The sequence below is a fragment of the Myotis lucifugus genome, unplaced genomic scaffold (genome assembly GCF_000147115.1).
Source record: "Myotis lucifugus unplaced genomic scaffold, Myoluc2.0 scaffold_101, whole genome shotgun sequence".
NCBI classification, from domain to species: domain Eukaryota; kingdom Metazoa; phylum Chordata; class Mammalia; order Chiroptera; family Vespertilionidae; genus Myotis; species Myotis lucifugus.
The window spans coordinates 1,498,617-1,522,675 of record NW_005871149.1 but is presented as its reverse complement, the minus strand read 5'-3'; the positions used below and the strand labels follow the sequence as shown (position 1 = coordinate 1,522,675).

General features: G+C 41.2%; 1 non-coding gene across 1 annotated transcript; it reads right to left on the bottom strand.

The window, feature by feature from the left end:
* Positions 1-22,076: 22,076 nt before the first annotated feature.
* LOC111826786 lies at positions 22,077-22,240 on the bottom strand. The gene has a single exon (XR_002830184.1). It is a non-coding gene; the product is annotated as a U1 spliceosomal RNA (small nuclear RNA).
* Positions 22,241-24,059: the final 1,819 nt, after the last annotated feature.

Sequence of the window (24,059 nt, the reverse complement as noted above, 5' to 3'; positions counted from 1 at the left end):
ACATCACTGCAATCTAAATTCTTATCATCTTGGAAAATTGTTCTCAACTCCCTAAGCAACTATTTCTATGAAGATTGCAGTCTGTTTTCATTTTTAAATGAAACCAAGAATCAAAACTCAGCCTGGCCGGTATGGCTCAGTAGTTGAGCATCAACCCATGAGCCAGCAGGTCCCCGGTTTGATTCCTGGTCAGTGCACATGCCCAGGTTGTAGGGGGTATGCAGCAGGCAACTGATCTTTCTTATCAATGTTTCTCTCCCTTCCTCTCTGGAATCAATAAAAAAAATATATTTTTTTAAATCAAAACTGGCTTTTGAGTTGAGTGTTTTGTGTTCCCGTATTTTAGTCAATTAAAAAAATCAATAAGCCCTGGCCTGTGTAGCTCAGTTGGTTGCGTGCCATTTTGTGCACGGAGAAGTCACTGGTTCGGTTTCTGGTCAAGGCACATGCCTGGGTTGTGGGCTTGATCCCCAGTAAGGGGTATATAGGAGTCAGCCCATGAATGTTTCAACCATCAATGTTTCCTCAACCAAAACATTAAAAAAAAAAAATTAAGCCCTGGCTGGTATGGCTCACTTGGAGCGCTGTCCATACACCAGAAGGTTGTGGGTTCAATTCCCGGTCAGGGCATGTAAGAGGCAACCGATCAGTGTTCTCTCTCATTGATATCTCTGTCTCTATCTGTCTATCTCCCCTCTCTTTCCTTTCTCTAAAATCAATTTAAAAAATAAAAAATCATTAAGATCCTAAGGAAAATAGTTCATGTAATCAAATTACTTTCGAGAACAAGTTTGCCAACTCCAAATAAATTCTTACAAAATACCTTCTTGTAAACTCTAGATGTTTCTGAAATACTAACCTGACCTTGAGTAATCTGATCTAGAAACTTTTCAGGGTAGGTTCTTAGTTGAAATGAGGAACATCAGCTTCACATGCCATTTATTCATTGATTTATTGATTCAATAATTTTTAGTGAACACTAAAGGCCAGACACAATTCTAGGTAATTGGGAATATCAGTAAATTCTTGCCCTCAAGGGTATAATTACAGGACTGCTTTGGTATAGAGAGTACTCATCAAACCTTCCATTGCTCCTCTGCTTTTCCCAGCCTCCCTTCAGTTAGGCTGAGGTCATGTGATTACTTCTGGCTGATGGCCTGTGAAGGAAGTGACTTGCATCTCTTCCAAGCTGAGGAAGTTAAAAGCTGATGTAACTCCCTTCTTTCCCCCTCACAGCAACCTCGAAGGTGACCTGTTCCACAGGGTACCTCTATGAGATGGTGGATCCTGCGTCGTCTTGGCTACTGAGTGAAGGTGTGTAGTAGAGCATTATAGTCTTCACCACCTGCCAACCTGTGCTAGATTTATGGCATGTTGAGACATACATTTTGTTGGTTAAGCCACTAAAATTCAGGGTTTGACTGCTGGGGCAGCCAGTATTCACTACCCTGAGTAATATAACCCCGATTATTTAGTACCTTTTATGTGCGAGGGTACAGCACTAGGCTGTTTGCGATAGTGAGTTGTTGTTAAAGCCCTGACCATTCTCCTTGCCAAAAGGGAGGCGTTTTCAGTATTCATCCTGAACTACTATATTCATTTTCACCAGATCTTTCTCTCTCTCTCTTTCTCTCTCTTTCTCTTAACAGTAGCACTAGGATTGATACAAACCTTGAAATCTTAGCGAGAAAGGGAGATTTTAGGCTTATTTTGGAGGTGTGAGTCCTTATCCTGATTCTTTGGCTGTTTGAGTGGACTATTTAATCTGTTATACTGTTCCCATCGATAACATTTGGGCTAATATTTTGCTCCTAATATTACAAGGTTATTATGATGACCAAAATGTGTTAACTATATGAGCTGTGAAGCATTTATACAAATACAATATTACCATTCTTACTGAATCTAAGATACCAACCATTGTAGGGCACACCCTTATTTTGAATGCCACTAAGAAAGAAAATAATGCTGCAAGCTAATCTATGGCACAGTGCATTCTTATTGCTCAGCCCTTATTAAAGTGCTTATTTGGGTCTATTTAAACATTGATTTTTTATCATATATCACACTGGTACATCAATACAAGGGAAATGATTTAGTGAAGGTAGTCCAAAATGTCTTCACAGTCAGGGTCTTTTTTGAGTAACTTCAACTCTGAGTCATACATGCCTATTTTCAATACAGTATCACCCTCTGTGCCCTCAAGCGTGCCCTGGTGATGTTCCATTCCTGAAGGAGGGTGCCACTGTTTTTTTTCTGGGATTTTTTCCCAAGCTTGTGGCATTTATTCTGCAAGTTTTGAGGCTGGTATTTTCTTAATCTTCCAGGTGTCAATTGAAGGTTTTCAGGCATCAACCAAGATTCCTATTTCTTGCATAAATGGTGCTTAAGTAATTTTTTTTTAAATGTTATACTGATTTTTTTTTTTTTTTAGAGAGAGAGGAAGGGAGAGGGAGGGGGAGATAAAACATTGGTGAGAGAAAAATTGGGGACCGGGCCTGCAACCTGGGCATGTACCCTGACTGGGAATCGAACTGTGACCCCCTGGTTCACGGTGACGCTCAACCACTGAGCCACACCAGCTGGGCTTAAGGGATTTTTTTGACTGAAATGTCTGTGGGTTTTAGTTGTTCAATGATGCCAGCAAGAATAACAACCAAACTTGCAGATGAGCAGACAGTAGCAACTGTGTCAACAGCTGAGCAGTGTAAACAACTGAAAACACTGCCCTAACCGGTTTGGCTCAATGGATAGAGCGTCGGCCTGCGGACTCAAGGGTCCCAGGTTCGATTCCAGTCAAGGGCATGTAACTCTCTATCCCTCTCCCTTCCTCTCTGTAAAAAATCAATAAAATATGTATTTAAAAAAAATAACCAAAAAACAAACAACTGAAAACACAATTGTCTCAATTTCTGATGTTAAAATGCGAAAACTTATGTATCTTGAAATATAATATTGGTATTTTGTGTTTTTTTTGTTTGTTTAGATTTTTGTTTTTACAAATAGGCATATATGATGCGGCCCTAAGAAGCTCAGTCACCCAGGATCTCACTCACCGTTTCTTCCTTGATCTCCATCCCATTGTTAGCACTCTAATCCAAGCCATCGCAGCCTTAAATCTAAGACAGCCCAATAAGAAGGGCTTGCAGTTTAGGGGAAAGAGAACTGGGTGTGGTTTCTAAAGACCTGAGTCTGACTCTCAGCCCTGCAACTTTTCAGATGTGCTGCTTTAAAGGGCAAGTCACCGCTCTGGGGGAAATATGCAATTCAGCAAGTTTTAGGGAGAGTTTAAAGTTCACTTTGTGCACTGTAAAATCTATATGTAAAAGGAAGAGAATTAATATGTGTTGATGGCTTGGTATTTTGCATGCATTGCCCCTTCTTATCTGGTATAAATTCTAAGACACAGTGTCTTGATGGTTGTCACGTTGCTATACACATTGACTTCCTGTTTATACACATTGACTTCCTATGAATCCATTTTACGCTGTATTAAACCTTTCTCACAAAATACCTCTTTCATTGGATCACAGACAAGTTGGTGAGTTCCTAACAGAGCTGCCCCCTTAATTGCTCTTGCCTTGTAGCCAGAAACATTTGAAATAAACCCTCAGGTTACCAATGTCCTGCCCTCTCTGACTCTGGTGGCAAACTCTCCCCTGAGGCTCATGCAGAAAGTTTTAAGTCCAAAATGAACCCAAGATTCAGGGTGTGGATCTAGAGCAGGGGTGGGCAAACTTTTTGACTCGAGGGCCACAATGGGTTCTTAAACTGGACCGGAGGGCCGGAACAAAAGCATGGATGGAGTGTTTGTGTGAACTAATATAAATTCAAAGTAAACATCATTACATAAAAGGGTACAGTCTTTTTTTTTTTTAGTTTTATTCATTTCAAACAGGCCGGACCGGGCCGTAGTTTGCCCATGGCTGATCTAGACAGATACCAGACAATTTAAACAGATGGAAGTTCACAGAACGTTGGCATCCAAACAGCTGGCCATAGAAACCAGAGGCCCCAGTGACAAGTTATAGTGGTGGGACCTATAACTCTATTCATGGCAGGACAAGTTACCAGCAAGAAATCTAGTTCTGGGGGAATAGAAGTATAAGGCAGGAACCCCCCAAAGCTAGATTGCTTTTGAGACTTGATGCTTTGAAATAATGACCTAATCTCATCTTTTTCTAGCAGGAAGAATTTGAATTTTTGAATAGGAGTGAAGCTTAATCTACAAGTTAGGGTTATTGATTCAACTCAAAGGCTAGAGCAGCGGTTCTCAACCTGTGGGTCGCGACCCCTTTGGGGGCCGAACGACCCTTTCACAGGGGTCGCCTAAGACCATCGGAAAACACATATATAATTACATATTGTTTTTGTGATTAATCACTATGCTTTAATTGTGTTCAATTTGTAACAATGAAAATACATCCTGCATATCAGATATTTACATTTCGATTCATAACAGTAGCAAAATTACAGTTATAAAGTAGCAACAAAAATAATTTTATGGTTGGGGGTCATCACAACATGAGGAACTGTATTAAAGGGTCACGGCATTAGGAAGGTTGAGAACCACTGGGCTAGAGGAATATAAGGTTAAGAGCTAAGCACATTATTACACTAGGTATATGAAATGCTATCTTGAAATACTAATAGGTGGAAGGAGGTGCTATTAAAGCAGTAAACTGTATTATATTTCAGATGTCCACAGGAGAGAGGACTTTGTGAAGCTTTAGAGGAGCAAAGACCTACAAAAATTGGGAGACTCCCAAGACCTATCTGAAGGCCACCATCTTTAGGACACCTTTCCTAGCACCATTGTTGTAGTATTTAATTTGTAAATGTGACACTCATCGTTCTCTGGTTAATTTTATGTATATACACATTGACTTCCTGTTAAGATTTTAAGCTTAAGGGTACTAATAGTATCTTACCTTTAAAAATATTCTGTATGGCCCTATCTGGTTTGGCTCAGTGGATAGAGCGTTGGCCTGCAGACTGAAGGGTCCCAGGTTCAGTTTCGGTCAAGGGCATGTACCTTGGTTGCGGGCACCTCCCCAGTGGGGAGTTTGCAGGAGGCAGCTGATCGATGTTTCTCTCTCATTGATGTTTCTAACTCTCTATCCCTCTCCCTTCCTCTCTGTAAAAAGTCAATAAAATATATTTTTAAAAAATATTCTGTATGTACAATACCTAGCATAATGCTAATGTAATGCTAAGAAAACTTAGTACTGTCTGTCCTTCCTGTTTAAATCTGGCAGGGATTATATCCTGCATGATTTGTAAAGGTGAGAACACAGATAACTTTTTACCACTCAAAACATGTTTTTCTGCTAACCCAGCCACTCCCGAAAATCTATCTTATTTGCAGAACTATTGCAAAATCTGACACTCTTTACTTCACCGGAATGCCCTTGTGATTGCCAAATGTTGCCTTGCCTCATGGAAATTCTTGACCAGACCTATGGATTTGCCAGCCCTTGTAGCTGTTGACTTTGAAGTCCAATGCAGCTAAAACATCAAGACAAGCAATATTTCTTAGGCACTGGACTACTTGCCAACAAAGGTACAGACATACCTCGTTTTATTGTGCTGTGCTTCACTGAGCTTCACAGACATTGTAGTTTTTACAAACTGTAGGCAACACCCTCCACCAGCAAAAAGAGAAAAAAACTCAACTTAATTGTGGTACTTGCTTTATTGTGATGGTTGGGAACTGAACCTGCAGTATCTCTGAGGTATGCCTGTATAAGGATATGATCTTTGCCCTCCAGTAGCTTATAGTTTATATAAAAACAAGCATGAATATTTCATTAGTAGGTAAAGGCAAGTCACAGTTATAAGTAGTGGAAGGGCAATGATAGGAAAAATGGTTCTAAGAATTCACTGGAGGATGAAATGACATTTTTACCTAGAAAGCCGGGAGAGCCCAGCGTAGGCACTTCTCGTGTCCTGTTTTCCTTCGCGTCATTATTTTGATAATGCACTTATGGAAAATATATGATGTCCTTGTCCCATCAGATCTTTCACGTACCTTGGTCCATCTCCTGGGTTTTAGGTTCTCACCTCCTGACCTGAGATTACTCTGTGGCACCCAATGAGATTCCTGCCTTGGGAAGGTCATCTTCCTCTTGTTACTACTAATTCTATACATTAGAGCCTGTACTCTTACTGATTTATTTTTAAGTTTTCTAGTCCTGTGGTCCTTGGACTGGTACCAGACCACAAATATGTATTTCTTCATGTTGTCACAAGACTTAATCTCATCCCCCAGGACATAATGTGACTTCTGTGCATCCCCATCATTCTGGTTGGAAAATCTTTCTTGAACAGCCTTTTCTTCTGAGATTAAGGGCTTTGTTGAAGGCAGCGCAATAGCCACTGCCTCCTATTCCTTCACCTCATTTTCCCTGCTCCCTCCCTACCTTCTCTCCCTTGGCAACTTCATCTGTTTCCCTCTGAGAATGAATGTTATCCATTCCAACTCTTCAGTGTGTTCTAAAAGGAGAGAGAGTCTGAGTATGAGTCAACTTTATTTCTGGTACTGAACCCTGTCTGTTCTCTGGTTAGTTGGCCTAAGGAGCAGGGAAGGTATGTGCAATTTCTGATTCTCTTGCTATGAAAGACAAATGAGTGACAGTTAACCCATTTTATTATTTTAAAAGAGATCCATTTAAAAGAGAGTTATACTAAACTCCTGTTACTTGCACATAGGGCATTACAAAGTATTTATGGTGCTTAATATGTTACCGTTGTTTTTTATGTGTGTGTGTGGTTTTTTAATCTTTATTGTTGAAAGTATTACATATGCCCCGTGCTTGTGTTTTTAAAAATATATATTTTATTGATTTTTTACAGATAGGAAAGTAGAGGGATAGAGAGTTAGAAACATCGATGAGAGAGAAGAAGCACCAATCAGCTGCCTCCTGCACACCCCCCACTGGGGATGTGCCCACAACCAAGGTACATGCCCTTGACTGGAATCGAACTCGGGACCCTTCAGTCCGCAGGCCAACGCTCTATTCACTGAGCCAAACCGGTTAGGGCCCCGTGCGTGTTTTTTTTTTGTTTTTGTTTTTTTAAAATATATATTTTATTGATTTTTTACAGAGAAGAAGGGAGAGGGATAGAGAGTTAGAAACATCGATGGGAGAGATCGATCAGCTGCCTCCTACACGCCCCCTACTGGGGATGTGCCTGCAACCAAGGTACATGCCCTTGACCGGAATCGAACCTGGGACCCTTCAGTCCGCAGGACAACGCTCTATTCACTGAGCCAAACCGGTTAGGGCCCCGTGCGTGTTTTTTAATTGATTTTGGAGGGGGCAGGGGAGAGAAAAAGATCGATGTGTGAGAGAAACAGCAATCAGTTGCCTTCTGCACAAGGATCGAACCCGTCACCTTTTGGTGTATGGGACAACGCTCCAACTAACTGAACTGAACCACAGGGCATTTATAAGTGTTGTTTGTTTGTTTAATATATTTTCATTGATTTCAGAGAGGAAGGAAGGGGGGGGGGGAGAGAGAGAGAGAGAGAGAGAGAGAGAGAGAGAGAGAAGCATCAATGATAGAATCATTGATCGGCTGCCTCCTGCATGATCGAGCCCACAACCTGGGCATGTGCCCTTGACCAGAATCAAACCCAGGACCTTTCAGCCCGCAGGCCGATGCTCTATCCACTGAGCCAAACCAACTAGGGCAGTGTTGTTGTTTTTTAACCTTGGTGTTGACTTCTTAGGCAAACACAGAATCAGACTACCCTCGGAGATAGATCAGCAGGCGTCTGCCTGGAGGCCGGGCAGGTGAAAATGCTCTCCTTCAACTTTTCTAGGTTTAGAGAGTGTAACTGCCACCTGCCCTTCTGTCCTCACCTTTAATTCCAGTGATTTGTGTTTGCCCCTGTGTCTCCATTAGAAGGTAGCTTCCTCCAGGAGAGAACCTGTTTTCTTATTCATCTTCATTTCCCTTCACATCGTCAAGTGGTACACAGCATATGCCAGAGCTCAACCAACGTTTGGAATCAGTCAAGCACGCCTGGCCAGAGTGGTAGCTGGCTTTGTGGAAGTCTTTCAACTCTGTGTGCCAGCTCTCACAACAACAACAGCAACAACAACAACAGGACTTCCCTGTGGCAACCATGAAAGGCAACTCCCCTGAGAGCCAGTGACAACAAGAGAAAGGGCAAGATGTCCAACGGTGCCAGGGAACAGCTCCGAGGAACTGTATCCAGAACAGACTATTGGAGAACACCCACATTCAACAGCAGTGTCTCCGACTGTCAGCACTCAGCAGACGGCCTCCGAGAGACCTTGCCCCACCCCGTGTCTCCCAGTGAGTGAGCAAGGGGAGCCTCTGTCCCGGGCCCAAGCCTGTAAACTTGAGAGGTTCGCTGACATCAGGATTGCTGGGAGACTGAGCAGATGTACTAGGAATGCCTGCGCTCTTCCCTACTGCCTATTTTGGCCATCTCCCTGCTTTTAGACTCCTCAGTGGAGAGGTCAGAGGCTTGAACCAAGCCAAAGATACAGGAGAAAAATCTGGAATCTACTTCAATGGGTAGGGCCAATCAAAAGGGGAGTACACAGAAAGGAATGTCCAGAACACAAGCTTTTTGCAAGAATCTGGAGTCATAAAGGGGCCAAGGCTGCCTACTTGGTTAACCCCTGAACACTGGTAGGAGCATCATTTAATGTATGCATGTTGGAGAGAGGAAGGATATGGTAAAAGTGATATTTTGAGTGAGTGGACTTGACAGTCTAGTTCTCTGGTTGGCCTCCAGTGAAGAGAATCAGTAACTAAAGCTTGACTTCCCTGATCAGCTCTACCTTTCTCCCCCAGCGTCATCCAGAGATCTTCCAGGGAGAGGCTGCGGGCATAATCAGCTCCATCCAGTGATCCTGAGATTCCTTCCATCCTGCATAAAGAAACTAGGGAAGGTAAGCCTGGAAAGGGAGGACTTAGTTCTTGTCCCTTCTCAGTGTGGCAGCTGGAAAAATTCTGCTCTCCAGGACCCTCTTCCTTCTGCTTGTCCCCTGAAGGTGTGTAAAGCCCTCCCCTGCAGGAGAGGAGAGGAATTTTTCACACTTTTCTTTCCCTGTGGTCTGCTGTGCGCGGCTGTCAGGTAGCACCCACAGGCAGTGAGGCATCCATTCCTGGGCTTTGAGCTCTGCAGTGACCGTTGCCCCAAAGGTTCTGGGGGTCACTGCCCTCCTCTAAGTCTTGGCTGCTCTCACTGGTAGGGCTTCCAATCTTCTCTTTTACTAGTTCCAAGCACACCATGCTGTTATCAGCAGGAGACTCCCAGGCATCTGGAAACTCTGCATGAGAGAGGAACCACTGTTGTTGCTGCGGCTGCCTGGACCCACAGCAGAGAGCCAAGAAAAATCCCCTCGCACCGTGTGCACTGATTTCCCCCAGACTGACACTGCAGGGAGTCTGCAGAGCCACACAAATCCTCCAAGCAGTGTGTCTCCAGTAGCTACGGAAGCAGTGTTACCGTTCATTTTCTGTAGACGGGCGAAAACCGATGGCAGCAGTCTGTTTCTGAAGGCGGAGAGCCAGTCAGCAACACCTTCAGAAAGGAGGAGGCAGTTCCACCAGAGGGGTCCTGTCTCCTTTTGCCACTGCCATTACTGTGGGGCCTCAGTGAGAGGGCTCCCCTCCCAGAACCTGAGATTAAAGTGCCCTTTTATACCTCAACCTTAAAGCCAATACATAATGGATCAAAGTATATTGTCAGAATCTTCATGAAAAGGAAATATGCTGTCACCTGAAAAAAAAAGTTATCCTAAGCACAAGAAAGAACATATCTGAGTCACAGCTGGTCAGCCCTGAAAATCTGGGGGAGAAAGAGTAGCTGAGAGACAAATCTGGTGTTTAACCAAGAGTTTTAGGTCAGAGGTTGCACTGGCCTGTTCAGCGCTGGAGGCAGGTAACATGCTGCTTTGGAGGTGGTTGAGTTTGCCTCTCTCAAGCGTTCAAAGCATAAAACAGACTCCCTTGTTTCTCATTCCACGCTCTGCAAGCAACCTACTCTTACCATCTGATGAACAAGTGCTGGTCACAGGCCATGAATGTGTTGGCCCTTGGCCATTATATTTCTTTCTATTTCTATTCATAAATTATATTATGAGTCATAACTGGTATCCTGGTTTTGAATACCAGTCTGTGGGAGCTTGAGTTCGCTGTGGGAGCTGAATCCACTGTCTGTGTGTTTACAGATTGGATTTCTGAGCCTATAGGACTGAGGACCAGAACCTCACCTGATGAATCACCAAGGGAAGACCATACCATGGAGGACCTCCTGGGGTCTCTGGAAATTCCCTGACTGGCTGGTGGTCAGTCTCCTTCCTACTCAGACTTGTAAAGTTATCAGACTTAGTGAGGGTTCTGTCTATATTCAGGGACTGGCAGGATAGAATTGTGTTTTGCTGGAAGCTGATCCACCCTTGCTGCTTGACGCAGTCATTGCAGGGAAGAAACATCTGCACAGCTTATGTTTCAAGGGACCTGGCATATATGACATATGTTTGCTCCCCCTCTTAAGCGCTATGTGTTTTAACCAGGACCACCTTCCCTGAGAAAGGTTGTTTCCCCAGGTTAGGGGTTAACAGGACTAAGGAAGAGAATAAATCAGTAAATCCCCCTAGTGTTACAGAAATACCATGTACTACTTCTGAAGAACTTGGACTAAGACTGTTGGCAATAAATTTGGGACTTGTTGGGCCTGCATCCCCAGGGGTCTGCCCACCAGGGAAAGCACCAAAGCCTATACCCTTGGAGACCCACTGACACAGGGCAGTCCCAGGGAAGGCAAGCAGTGAGGCTGGGAGGACATAACCTTTACTGGATAGGATAAACACCTTCAGTCACTTCCTTGTAGCCTATCAGTAGAGCAGTGACCTTGGAATAGCCCTTGTAATGGAACACAGAGATTAACCTAGACAAGATTAAAATCAACAGAACTAGATAGAGACAGGATTTTTGGCAAAGGTCAGATAAGAAACAAGGAACTGTAGAACGTTACCTAAAACATACCACGATGTGATTATAGAGGCATGCTTATAGGATCAAATGGTATAAATATAGATGTAATAGGACAATAAAGAGAACCATGATGATCAACTGAACACTGCCCCCATGTCCTTCCTTCTTCGCTGACTCCGTCCACACCTTTGGGAACCCCTGGACCTGCTGGGGCTGGACCCCAACAGTGTTTGAGATCCTGGGTTGGAGTCAGATTTGTGTACTAGTATATCTTTCTTTAATTGTTAACTTAAGCCAATTGCCTAATCTTTCTGTGATTTTCTCATCTGTGATTTGGGGAAAATAAAAGTGTCTCCTTCATAGCATTGTTAGAAGAAATGAGGCAGCATGTTAAGTCTTCATGTAGTGGGTAACATAAAATGATGCTTAATACACAGTAGTTGCTCTTATTTTTAGAGCTCTTACTAGATGCTAGGCACTGTGCATTGATATATTTGCACCAAGTCAAATAGCTGGCAAGTGGTAGAACCTGGAGTTGAGCCAGGCCGAAGTTAATGTATTTGACTACTAGGTTAAACTGTCTCTGATGGTTTAACAAACATGGCAAAACCTGCACTTCCCAAATGTCTCTTCCCCTTTAAAGGAATACGTTTGGAAGACTGTATACTTATTGCGAAGTCTGTTTGGAATTCCACTTTTGGGCTTACCTGAGGAAGTGATATATTTTTTAAACATTCTTAACAAGGACAAATCTTTGCATAAAGAGAAGATTTAATCTTTCTTAATAACCAAAACTTATTCTGTGCTAAGCTCAATAAATAAAGTGGAGAATTGTGTGGTATAGAAAGCAATTTCAGGTTTTTGTTGTTGTTTTTTTTAAATATATTTTTATTGATTTCAGAGAGGAAGGGAGAAGGAGAGATAGATAGAAACATCAAAGATAAGAATCATTCATCAGCTGCTTCCTGCACGTCCTCCACAGGGGAGTGAGCCCGCAACTTGGGCATGTGCCCTGACCTGGAATGGAACTGTGACCTCCTGGTTCATAGGTCAACGCTCAACCACTGAGCCATGCCGGTTGGGTGTACAATTTCAGTTTTGACAGAATTAGCAAATACTTTATTGTCACAAAGCATTTTCTGTTGTTTCTGATTTTCCTATCATGTTGGTCTTGTATGGGATAAAGTAAGGAACTATGTATTGTTATTAGTAAATTAGGTTAAATATAAATAGGTTAAATTATTGTAACTTAACAACTAATTAGTGGACTAAAATAGACATAAAGATTACCAATGAAAGCCTTGTCCTTTGAACAGTTCTTTCATTGACATGAAAGTATGCTTATCAAACCTTTGAATCAAAGTGGGAAATGGGTGATTTCTAAAAAAGGGGGCGACATTAAGTTTAATAGAATTAAATGTAAGATCCTTCTCTTCAAGCTAGAAAATAACTGAATAACTATATGTTCAGGATAAGCAATAAAGCCTAAGAGAAGCAAAGAGAAAAATGCTTGGATGTTTTAGTAGATAGAAACTTGATTTGAGTTAATGACTGCCAAGAAAATTACTAAGATATCAAGCTGAATTAAAGGCAACACAGATTCTAGAACAAAGAAGGTGACACATCCACTCTACTCTGGTGACTATAATTCTAGAAACTGATTTAAGAGGGATATGGTCAAACAACTGCATTCAGAAGAGAGTAGCCCGGCCAGCGTGGCTCAGTGGTTGAGTGTCTACCTATGAACCAGGAGGTCATGGTTCAATTCCTGTCAGTGTACATGACCAAGTTGCGGGCTCGATCCCCAGTGTGGGGCGTGCAGGAGGCAGCAGATTAATGATTCTCTCTCATCATTGATGTTTCTCTCTCTCCTCTCTGAAATCAATATATATAGAGGAAGAAGAGAGTAATCATGATGGTAAAAGAATATGAGAAATGTTGAAGAATTAGGTATGTTGTTTGAAGATGAAAGTTGGGGGACATGATTAATTTCTTTAAATAATGTGCAGTAGCATGGGGAAAGGATTCAATTCATTCCATATAGCAGCAAGGGATAACATAAGAAGCTTCATTGAGCCAAACTGGCTAGGGCTTTTGAGAAAGATTTTTAGTTCAGAGTGCAAAAGGGTTGGACAATAGTGACAAAACTAAAAATGAAATGAGGTTTTAGGATAAAGAGTTTCCCCATCACCTGAGGTGCTCCTGCAGAAACAGAAACTGAACAACTCTGTCTTTCTCCCCAAGAGAGGACTTGTGCTTCTGCCCCGATTTTCCCAGGACTGAGGGGTACCTTGGGGGACTTATAGTTAAACCTGAGAAAAGTCCCAAGCAAACCGTGATGAGTTGATCAGCCCAAAGGAGAGGAAGTTTGCAATAAAGTGGGTCCTGGGAGGCTTGGTTGAGGGAAACAAAAGATATGCAGGCAATCCAAACTTCATTGAACCAATATGTGAATAAACGAAGGTGTTGTCTTATATATAGGGTGGGGCAAAAGTAGGTTTACAGTTGTTTGTATGGAGAATAACACAATAATTAATAAATAATAATACAAGAATAAACTCTACTTTGTGTACTCACAATTATAAACTTACTTCCCCTTCACGGTATAAATAAAATTTCTAAATATTTGAAATTTACTCTTTTAAAAAAAAATTATTGATTGATTTTTCAAGAGAGAGGAAGGGACGGAGAGAGAGAGAGATACATTGATTTGTTGTTCTACTTATGTATGCATTCATCGATTGATTCTTGTATGTGCCAAGAATCAACCAGGGATCAAACCCACAACCTTGGTATATGGTGACAATGCTCTAACCAACTAAGCTACCTGGCCAGGATTTGAAGCTTACTCTTTAAATGTATACATAGTAGATTTAAATAGTAGATCTAAAACATATTACATAGTTCCCTGTGCTCTTTATCAGGCAATGAGCAGTACAGATTTGTCTTTTTAAAAAAAATCAGCAAAACATTAGAATTGGAATATAGGGTAATAAAGCAAAATAGTTAAGACTTAAGTATTGATAGAGGTGGGTTTGAACTTGCTTCTGTCAATCAGAGCATGTAAGGTTACTTAATCTATATCTTTGTTTTCTCAACTGTAAATTTGGGATAATATTCATACCTGCTACATAGAATAGAGCCCAGTAGACCATAATAAGTTCTCAATAAGTGGTATTTTATCATTGTTAATATCCAACGAAGTTATTGTTGGAGCTAAGTAGCTCCAGCCAAGTTGCATGGTTTTCTAGATCATCTGAATAGACTCTCTGCTATCAGTATCTCTGCTTAGGACACTTAATCTCTTTATTTTAAACACAATTGAATGTCTGTGTGAGGGCACTTCAGCCTCCTAAGGAGCAAAGTGCATGTGCTTTTTGATGGCTATTGATTCATTTATATCTAGTCCCTGAACTGTTTTCCAAATACTCAGGAGTTCTGGAACATTACTGAACTATAAGTGTGGCATTACAAAAATCAATCTGCCAATTTTACCAACAGTTTGAAGTTAAAATAACCATTTTCAAACATAATTTTACAAAAGGCTCTTCTCTTTGTTCTACCACCCATTTTCTCTCCCTAAAAAGTCCTTATTCTTTTTTAAGGGTCCTCAAATACTAAAGAAGTACTTGAACAAACTGTGCATCTGAACTGGATTAGTTTTCTCGAGGAAGCCCAGGAAAGGAACATTCCTAAATGTAAGAATGAGACTTTTTTTTTTCTGCAAAAAACTTTTATTGTTTCATTTGGTCCAAAGCATGGGAGAGGGCTTCAGGATGGTTAAAAGAATGGCTAGTAGTTTCGGGGGAGAGACTCAGGTAAAAGCCAGACACCAGGGGAATGCAGAGGGGCCTCTCAAAGGCCCCTGGGCTCCAAAGGCTCCTAGTCCTGCTTGAGGGTGAGCCTTTGAAGAGATTCACCCAGGCCAGCCGGGGCCAGCCAGCCTGTGGATGTTAGTCAGGTGGTTGCCCATCTTCTTGATGAGTTTCACCTCATCAGGAAGTGGTTCTCCAGGAAGTCACAGAGATGAGGGTCTACTTGGGTAGAGCCCAGGGCATGCAGCTCCGGAAGGGCCTGGTTCAGGTTCTTCTCCAAGTATGAGGCTTTTAAGCTAGTAATTATTTTTCCTTTATAACTCCACCCTTGACCCTATATTGAAAAAGCAGTAGATAAATGTGAGCAAGAATCACAAGAAGGCTCCAAGTTAATATAGGAATGTGGAGGCACACTTAACATGGCACTATTTACTTTCCCTATCCTTTTCTACCTGTAGCTCTAACCATTGCAACCCAAATCTGTAGGTCACTACTCAACCAGCTGCATTCCTCACTTCAGGTCTGGGCGAAGATTAGTCATTGTTCTCTTAAGTACAGCCCTGAGGTGTCCTCTGGGAGATAGGAAGTACTTCAGAAGAGCAGATAAAGCCATGCTTACTGGCATCATTCAGGTGTCTGTTTGAAAGATGCGGAGTTTCAAAAAAATCTCTTTAGTCCAAAGTTAACCTATTTGAAGCCACTGGGAGTTGGCCTTCTGTCTAAAGGTTTAACTGTAAGCAAACAATCTAAAAAAAATTTAAAGACCTTGTTTTTGATCAGACTGTTCAAAGAAAGACTTTTGTGGGTAAAAGTTCACTAGGCTGAAACAATAGAAACATTTGTGAATGGAATATGGCCTTCACTCTTTTTCTTTTAGCTTTAATTTTATTTAATATGGAAAATTGAAGATCCCATACAAACCAAATTCATGTAATATTTTCTTTAGTGTTTTCAGATTTTCTAAGTAACCATAGCATTTAAAAAAAATTAAAGTATAGTTGACATACAATGGCCTTCACTCTTAAAGTAGAGGTCTCAGTTCCCCTTTGCTAGCCTCCTTCATGGGAGAACATGGACACAGTTTGGCCCACCTCTCAGAATGTTTTCCAAGTTGATCAGTGATATTAGGAGAGTCATAGAAGATATTGTGCCGTTGGGCATTTACCTAGGTCTAGGAAAAGCTGGGGACAAATTTCAGAAGGGTTGATCTTTACTTGGCAAACAACCTCCTGAATCATTTGGCCAAAGCTCACTTAATGATTAAAAGGCAAAAGGAAAAAAGTAGCAGGAATTTTTTCACTCCCATGGCTCTGTATCAATCCCATTGTAGATTACTATAAAAACCACCCAGAACTGAAAAAGAAAAGATAAACCAGTCTGACCCTAATTCAAACCTTACTTTTTAATATTTAAGTGATAGATCTGAATCCTTTATTAATGAGCTTAATGAATTACTATTTCAAGAATGTGAAAGTAATTGCATGTCCATGAGTTTGCCTATGTGAAGTGCAGAAATTTTTCAGTTTGTGAAATATATGATTATTTTAGCTATAGCCCCCTAAGCTCTGTTAACAGTAATGTACAAAGCTGTTTTAGGCTGAGGGAAGTTGAAGAACAGTCTTCTTCCACCCCTCTTACGACATCTTACCAATGTAATAAGTTATATCCTCTGTATGATTTTAATGCACATCAAAAGAACAGGGCTTATCACAATTAATGCTAGAATTATCCTGACCTCCTTACTGTAGTGTAAGTGGAGAAAACAGGTGAGGCATAATGGTTTATGTCCCTTGTGAGTTGTCCCCTTCCTACTTGGAAATTATATGCTTTTCCTAGGTGCCTGCTGCATCATCTGCTCTTCACTGACCATTTGCTCCATCAGGGATCATACTCTCTTTACAGCTATGTAAACTGTCTTTCTAGAAGTCCCATCAATACTCCACTTAATTTCATTAAATAGAAACGTAGATTCATGACCAATAGAATTGCTGCTTCAAGAGCAAAGTCCATATTTCCACTCTAAAATTTCTCATGTCAGTGTGATTTCAGCCTGCTGAACCCACAAAAGTCTATAGAAAGGAGGCCAGCAAAATTAAATGCCCTAACACACCCTCAACCATAAGAGGAAGACAGGGGTTAGAGAACAAAATGAGATTGGTAATACTGATTGACCAAGTTATATATTTTTCTACATCCTAGTTTTAGTATTTCAATGATAATCGTGCTAAATGACCTTTCTGATAGTCCCAGGAAAGCTAACAAGATGTTATACCCTTCCAAGGAAATGGCCTTGTAGATAACCCAATGTATAGTCTTTCTACCCTACTCTCAGGTCTAAGAGCTCTGCCATGGGGCTGTCCATCTCCCTTTGGGAAGTTCTAGTTGGTTTCATTTTAGGAACTGTCTCGTGGTGCTTCCAGCAGGTCATTCTCTCAGTGTGACTTATCCAGTCAAGAAAACTCAAATGGGCCCTGGCCAGGTGGCTCAGTTGGTTAGACCGTTGTCCCGATATACAAGGTTGCGGATTCAATCCCCAGTCAGGTCACATACAAGAATCTACCAAGAACAAGTGGCACAGGTTACAGAATAGGTATTCTAGTACAGCAATTATTTCTCAATTACTCAAGATTGATTTATTTGGTTGTGAGACTCTGCCTATAACTTTTTCTCTCTTTGTCCTTCCTTACTACTCTTAATATGAAGCATTAGTATTGGGACACCCAACCTATGAAGACAATGGAAACAGAGGAGTTATCAGTTACAACCGAGCAGATCAGTAGAACTGATCAAACTCTTAGCCTGGCCAGCTTGGCTCAGTGGTTGAGCGTCAACCTATGAACCAGGAGGTCACGGTTTGATTACTGGTCAGGGCACATGCCCAGGTTGCGGACTTGATCCCCAGTGCGGGATGTGCAGGAGGCAGCTGATCAATGATTCTCTGTCATCATAGATGTTTCTATCTCTCTCTCCCTCTCCCTTCCTCTCTGAAATCAATAAAAATATATTTAAAAACAAACACAACTAAACAAAAAAGCCTCTTAAGTCTCCTATACTCTCTACCAAAGTAGAGCTTTGCCTCAAATTTCTCTAATTAAACTTGACCACCATAAACATGTTCAAAAATCTGTGACCAACATTAACTCTGATTCCATCAGAATTATACTATTGAATATTTATCTCTTATATCCTCTCTCAGACCTTGCTGTCACTGCTATTGAGAAAATCAGCTTCGCCCATACAAAAAACTTCACTGGATTGCGGCTTTGGGGAGTTTGAACTAAGTTTCATCCAGTCTTTAGTTGTGTTAAAATCTCATTATACAAACCAAGAATGTTTAATGACTTATAGCCATTTCCTTGCATTTGCTGATACTGTCAAATCGCAGATGAACTTTGTGATTTCCAGTTCCATCAGTGACTCGTTCACAGGACCTTGATATCTACTTATCCGACAGTACTAAAAACCTCAGAATGGACTGATAGTGCGACTGTGGTCCTTGCAACAGATCCCTACTTTGAAGGGCTAAAATCAATTTTACCTTTCTGTCAAGGATGTGTTATGGAAGTACATAATAGTGCATCACTTTCCTCGAGCTTTAAAGAAGTACCAAGCAGTGCCATAAGCAAATTATCCCAGCAGTGTAAGCAGACTATAGAGACTCTCTCAACAACTATGCCAACTGTGGCTGTGGAAATAAGCTCAGTAAATAAAGTATACATCTTTCCTGAGATTGACTTGACTTAGAATCTGGTGTTACTGAGCAGTTCATCAAGATGAGAGCTGAAAAAGGAGACATTCACTCCTTTCATATTGATCTCAGCTGCACATTGTGTTTGTTGCTGAATATATTTGGGGGCATCTACATAAGCACGGAGAACTCATGGCTTCTGTGCAAGATCTCATCACCAAGACTTGCCAGCTACTGCTCTATTGCGACTTGGCCAATGGAGTTCAAGTAGTGTGACTTCCAAGATATTTCCTTAGATGCATCATATATTCCCTTAGATCTAAATCCAGATATCAACAATCTAGTATCCCCCAAGTCCATAACAGAGTCAAGGACACACTGGACATTTGACTTTAACATTGTGGCATACAGAGAAAAGCACAAGCAACCCAAACAACATCTAGCAAAACATGGCCTCAAATGTCTTGTCAAAGCTTTGGTTGATGGTCATTTGGATAATGTTCCCGCAGTGTTGGTTCCATTTGTGCAGGGAAATTGGACTCTGAAATGCATATCACAGTCTGTTTCCTAAGGAGAAAGAACTCAAGAGAAAAGGGAAATACTTTAGTGTTCAGTCATTACACCACTAAGTATATCGAGGTAGTGGAGATGAATATCAAAAAACATATCATGCCACTAATCATTGTTTAATGACAATGACTTCTACCCAGTTAAATCATGCTCTTGAAAAACTACCTCATGTTGCCAGAAGACAGGATAAGTTTGTTATTAATCTAGATTACTCATCATGGTGTAATTACTTTAGACCAGAGGTCTAGTATGCATTGGGTGCAGAAATGGATGTTCTCGGATGTGGTGAATTCTTTAAGACAGGGTACCTTACGCTGAGGTATACCACATCCTATATAATCAAAGCCTAATATGCTAAGTGTCCGGTTGTCCGTTCAACCAATCAAAGCGTAATATACTAATGATATGCTAAGGCTGCTCAACTGCTTGCTATGATGTGCACTGACCTTCAGGGGGCAGATGCTCCGACCAGTCCGACCAGTAGGTTAGCTTGCTGCTGGGGTCCGGCCAATTGAGACTGAGTGAGATGGGCTGGACATCCTCTGGAGCCCTTCTGCAGTCCCTCCCTGGCTAGGCAACCTCCCGCGTCCCTCCCCAGCCCCCAGTCTTGCACTGGTGGGAGTCTCTCGGCCTGGCCTGAGCCCTCTCTCAATCTGGGACACCTTCAGTGATGTTGGAGAGCCAGTTTCAGCCCAATCCCACAGGCCAGGCTGAGGGACCCCATTGGTGCACGAATTCGTGCACCTTTAGTTTATTATACAAGACAAGTTCAACCCTCCCTGTCAGTTACCTGATAGGTTGCCCATGGAGCACATGAGAACCTGTGTACATGGCTTTGCTGGAGAAGGGATGAGGCAAAAATTATGGACTACAATGGCCTCTTGCTCAGAACTATAGCTCTTGAAGATGTTGGGGTCAAGGGTGTTATTCTTGACCAGGGTAACAACTGAACAACAGTTGTTACCTGTGCATGGAGTCCAAGCACTTGATACTTGAATTTGTTTCCGTAACTATGCCTTTTCTTTTTCAACATTTTTTATTTTTTAATTTAGAGAGAGAGAAACATTGGTTTGCTGCTCCACCCATGCATGCATTCATTGGTTACTTCCTATATGTGCCCTGACCAGGGATCAAACCCGCAACCTTGGCATATTGGAATGATGCTCCAACCAGCTGAGCTACCCAACCAGGGCAGTAAGCTGTGCCTTTTCAGTATTTGTAGGATGGAGCTGTCTGTCAAATACTTTCTTCACAATATTAAGAAATAGACATGTAACAACCATGAGGATATAGCAAACCAAACAACCACTTGATAGCTGAAAAAATACAAAGTACATATTCTGGGAGCCCCCAAATGGCCAGAGAATCCCTCCATAAAACAAATACAAAATGGAATGTAATAGATCTCCAAGTACAAGATGGTTGATCCAGGTCCCAAAATGAATTTCTAAAAGCCATCTTTACAGTGACTATAATAACCATGACTATAGGATATAGGATCCATAGATATAGGATATAGAAAATAGGATCCATGAAACCCAGAAGCGTCCAATAAGGAAAAGTTTTAATTCTTAGTTGATAGTTTTTACTAATGTCTCAATAGAGAGTGGGCTTGTTCTGTAATCTGTAATACACGTGGATCTATACGCTGTTCCAGACTATATACAGAATAGGTAGGGAAGTAAACCAAATATTGTAAAGTCATACAGTGTTTGTTGAGAAAGCAAACAGTAGAACTGATATAAAAATTGGGGTGTGATAAAGCACACATCCTTATCTTAAAAAATACTGTACAAGGGTAGCTAGTCTAATACAATAAAAATGACCAGGAACAAAAAGCAACGTGGAGAGAAATTTAAATTGAGTTATTGCATAGTCACTGTTTCTTGAAGCTTGTCTTCCTTCTTAACCCATGATTCCTATCCAACATGTGTATCATGGTTACATCATTAGCACCATCACCAACAGCCAATGTTATAAGTTTCTCAGGTGAGATTTTTATCAGCTTTATTTCCCTGGCTTTCTGCAGTGGTGCCATATGACAGTGCAATACAGCTAAACAGTTTCTGCAAATATCCATAGTTTTTTATGCTTCCTGAGTGCAAGAGATAGGTTGGTCCCATCTACCACCAGTCCATGCTGAATCACAGGACCCTCTAATTCTTCTGGCAAGCTGCCTCAGCTGTTCAGCACACTCACTGTCTAATTTCTGGTTTATAAGTTCAACCATATTCATGGTTTTGTGAAAATGCCCACATGATAAACTCACACTAACAGCTGTTTCATGTTTATCTCCAGTAAGAACCCTATACTTTGATACCGGCTGTTCTCAATGCTTCACTAGTTTCTTGAACTTTATCTTGTAGTCTGTCTTCTATTGCTGGAGCTCCAAGTAATATCACGTCTTTCTCTATTAACTGGAAGACATTTGCCATTTTCTCTTCCCATTCCTACAAGGCAGTCCTGGCTTCAAATAGACATCTATTACCTCATACTCTTTAGATGTCAACTATAGGCGGTCATGCACAGGGTTCTTAGCCCTTCCAAAGCAAATTCATTTACATGAATTCTGTTTGTTTTTTAATTTGTCCTCCTATACATTTAGGGAGAATTCATGATTCAGCTCCTTAGCAAATAAAAACTTCCACCTAAAGGTGCCTGAACAATTATATACATTCTCCTATGATCTGAATCAAATTCCAGTCTTCCACATGTTTTTGCAGTATTCCAGTTTTCCAATTGTTTTAACTTTTTTCCCCCTTTGGAACAAAATCCCACACAGTGTACTTAAATGATCCAGTTATCTAGAAATTTCTGAGGTGTGTAAAGGCCATTCTGAGGAAACCTGTTGGCTCTGTAAATAGTTCTTGTCTCACTTTGATGTGGGATCGAACCTGCAAACTTGGTGTCTCCTGAAGACGCTCTAACCAACTGAGCTGCCTGGCCAGGGCTCATTTAATAATTTCTAATTTCCTTATGTTATGCCACCAAACATTTTGATATGTTTAACTTTTTTTTTCCAGAGGAGAGCATGAACACAGCCCCCCACTACCACAAATGATGCAGTCGAGTTTCCCACACTTGGGGAAATCGCGGGGGTCAGCACATCTGGAGTGCAATGGATAAACCTCGCTGTGGGAAGACCACCTTTGTGACCATGGCATCTCCCTTGCTAGGTAAGTATTCAACTGATATTTTTTTAACACCTACTATGAGGCAGGCAGAGTCAAACAGGAAATGGAGCGATAAACAAAACAAAGCTCCAGCTCTCATGAAGCCTGTGTTCTAGTAAAGGAAACAAGTTCAGTAACCACAGTAGACAGCCTGTTGTCACTGTCTATAGTCTGGCTTTAATTCAGAATTACCTGTCTTGCAATGTACACTTTCATGTAATCAGGAGATTTTATCTCAACTGCATGTTATTAAAGCACCAACTTAGTAATAAGATGTTCAAATGTAACAAGTCTGTGACTAGTTAGCTCAATAGGCAGGGAAGGGCATAATGACATCAAAGTCATTAACTCTTGGGCTTATTCTATGGACAAATTAGTTAATACCCTTCAGGCTCATACCCACAGACTAATTTACTAACCTGGCCAGTCTTCCTTCAGATGCATGCAGTTGGAAACAAGAGAAGTCAGGCAATGATAGGTTACCTGTCTATTAGCACTATTGGAAAAACAGTTTAGCATCCACACCCAGATGCTGGTATTCTAAGAAGCTTGTGAGACAATAGTGTCATTGTGATCAAGTGTGGCCAGGGCAGTCTTCACACTGAAAGCTCTCCAGGCTTCCTGTGTCTCCACCAGCCAGGAAAATCATGAGGGAGTTCTTTACCTTGGATGATTTCCTTGGGATGGGATTGTAGTCCTTTCATTTCTGTGCTGCTTCCGCGGTATAGTGTTCAAGAGTTCCCTGAATTCAACAGTTAATTCAGATCATTTAAGAGAATAACAAGCCCTAGTCAGTGTGGCTCAGTTGATTGAAGCATCGTCTTGTGCATGGAAAGGTTGCAGGTTCGATTCCTGATTGGGGTACATACCCAGGTTGCAGGTTCAGTCCCTTGTCTGGATGCATAAGGGAGGCAACCGATTGATGTTTCTCACATCGATGTTTCTGTCTCTCTCCCTCTTCCCTCCCCTGTCTCTAAAGTTGATAAAAATGTATCCTCTGGTGAGAATTAAAAAAAATAACAATAATAATAAGAGAATGACAAATGTGTTGGGACAATTTGAGCATCATAATAAATAGTGTCAACAACAAATTATGACCCATTGAATAAAATAGGAATCTATGAGTCCATACTGGTATAAATAAGTAGCCAAACAAATTCATGGAGAAGAGAAACATTTTCCTTACAGTAGAATGCCAACTAAAAAATATAGAAGGGATTATAGAATTATAGTTGGATTATAGGATTATAGAATTATAAAATCACCATTTTCAATCATCACAGTAATAATTGACTCAGGCAAGAATCATTAATGGGTACTAAAGCTAGTGGATGAAGTTTGATGAGGAACAAAATGTTTACAGAGTCTCCCCACAAGCTATTTTTTAACAATAAAATGAAAAAAAAGATAATTTTATTTTTTTAAGAGTTTATTTGAGCTAAACGGATTAGATATTCTGGGAAGCGAGATCTCAAATGCTCCTCCCCTCCCCCCAAATAGTAATTTTAAAGTGCAGAAACCTGATGGGCACTATCTTATCCAAGTCATGAAAGGTAATTTCAACAGTAATGGGACAAATCAACTCCTGATACTGTGTGCCCGACACCACAGCGTCACTGCTGTGGTTTTCCGGCTACGAATGCATAACCTGAAGCCAATCATGAGGAAATAACAGACAGCCCAAGTTGAGAAACACTACAAAACACTGGCCTGTAACTCTTCAAATACACCAAGGTCATGAGAGGTGACAAAGCGTGGAAAAATCTATTCCAGGTTAATGGAGACTGAAACAATGTTACTGACAACTGAATGCATGACATGATCTGTAAT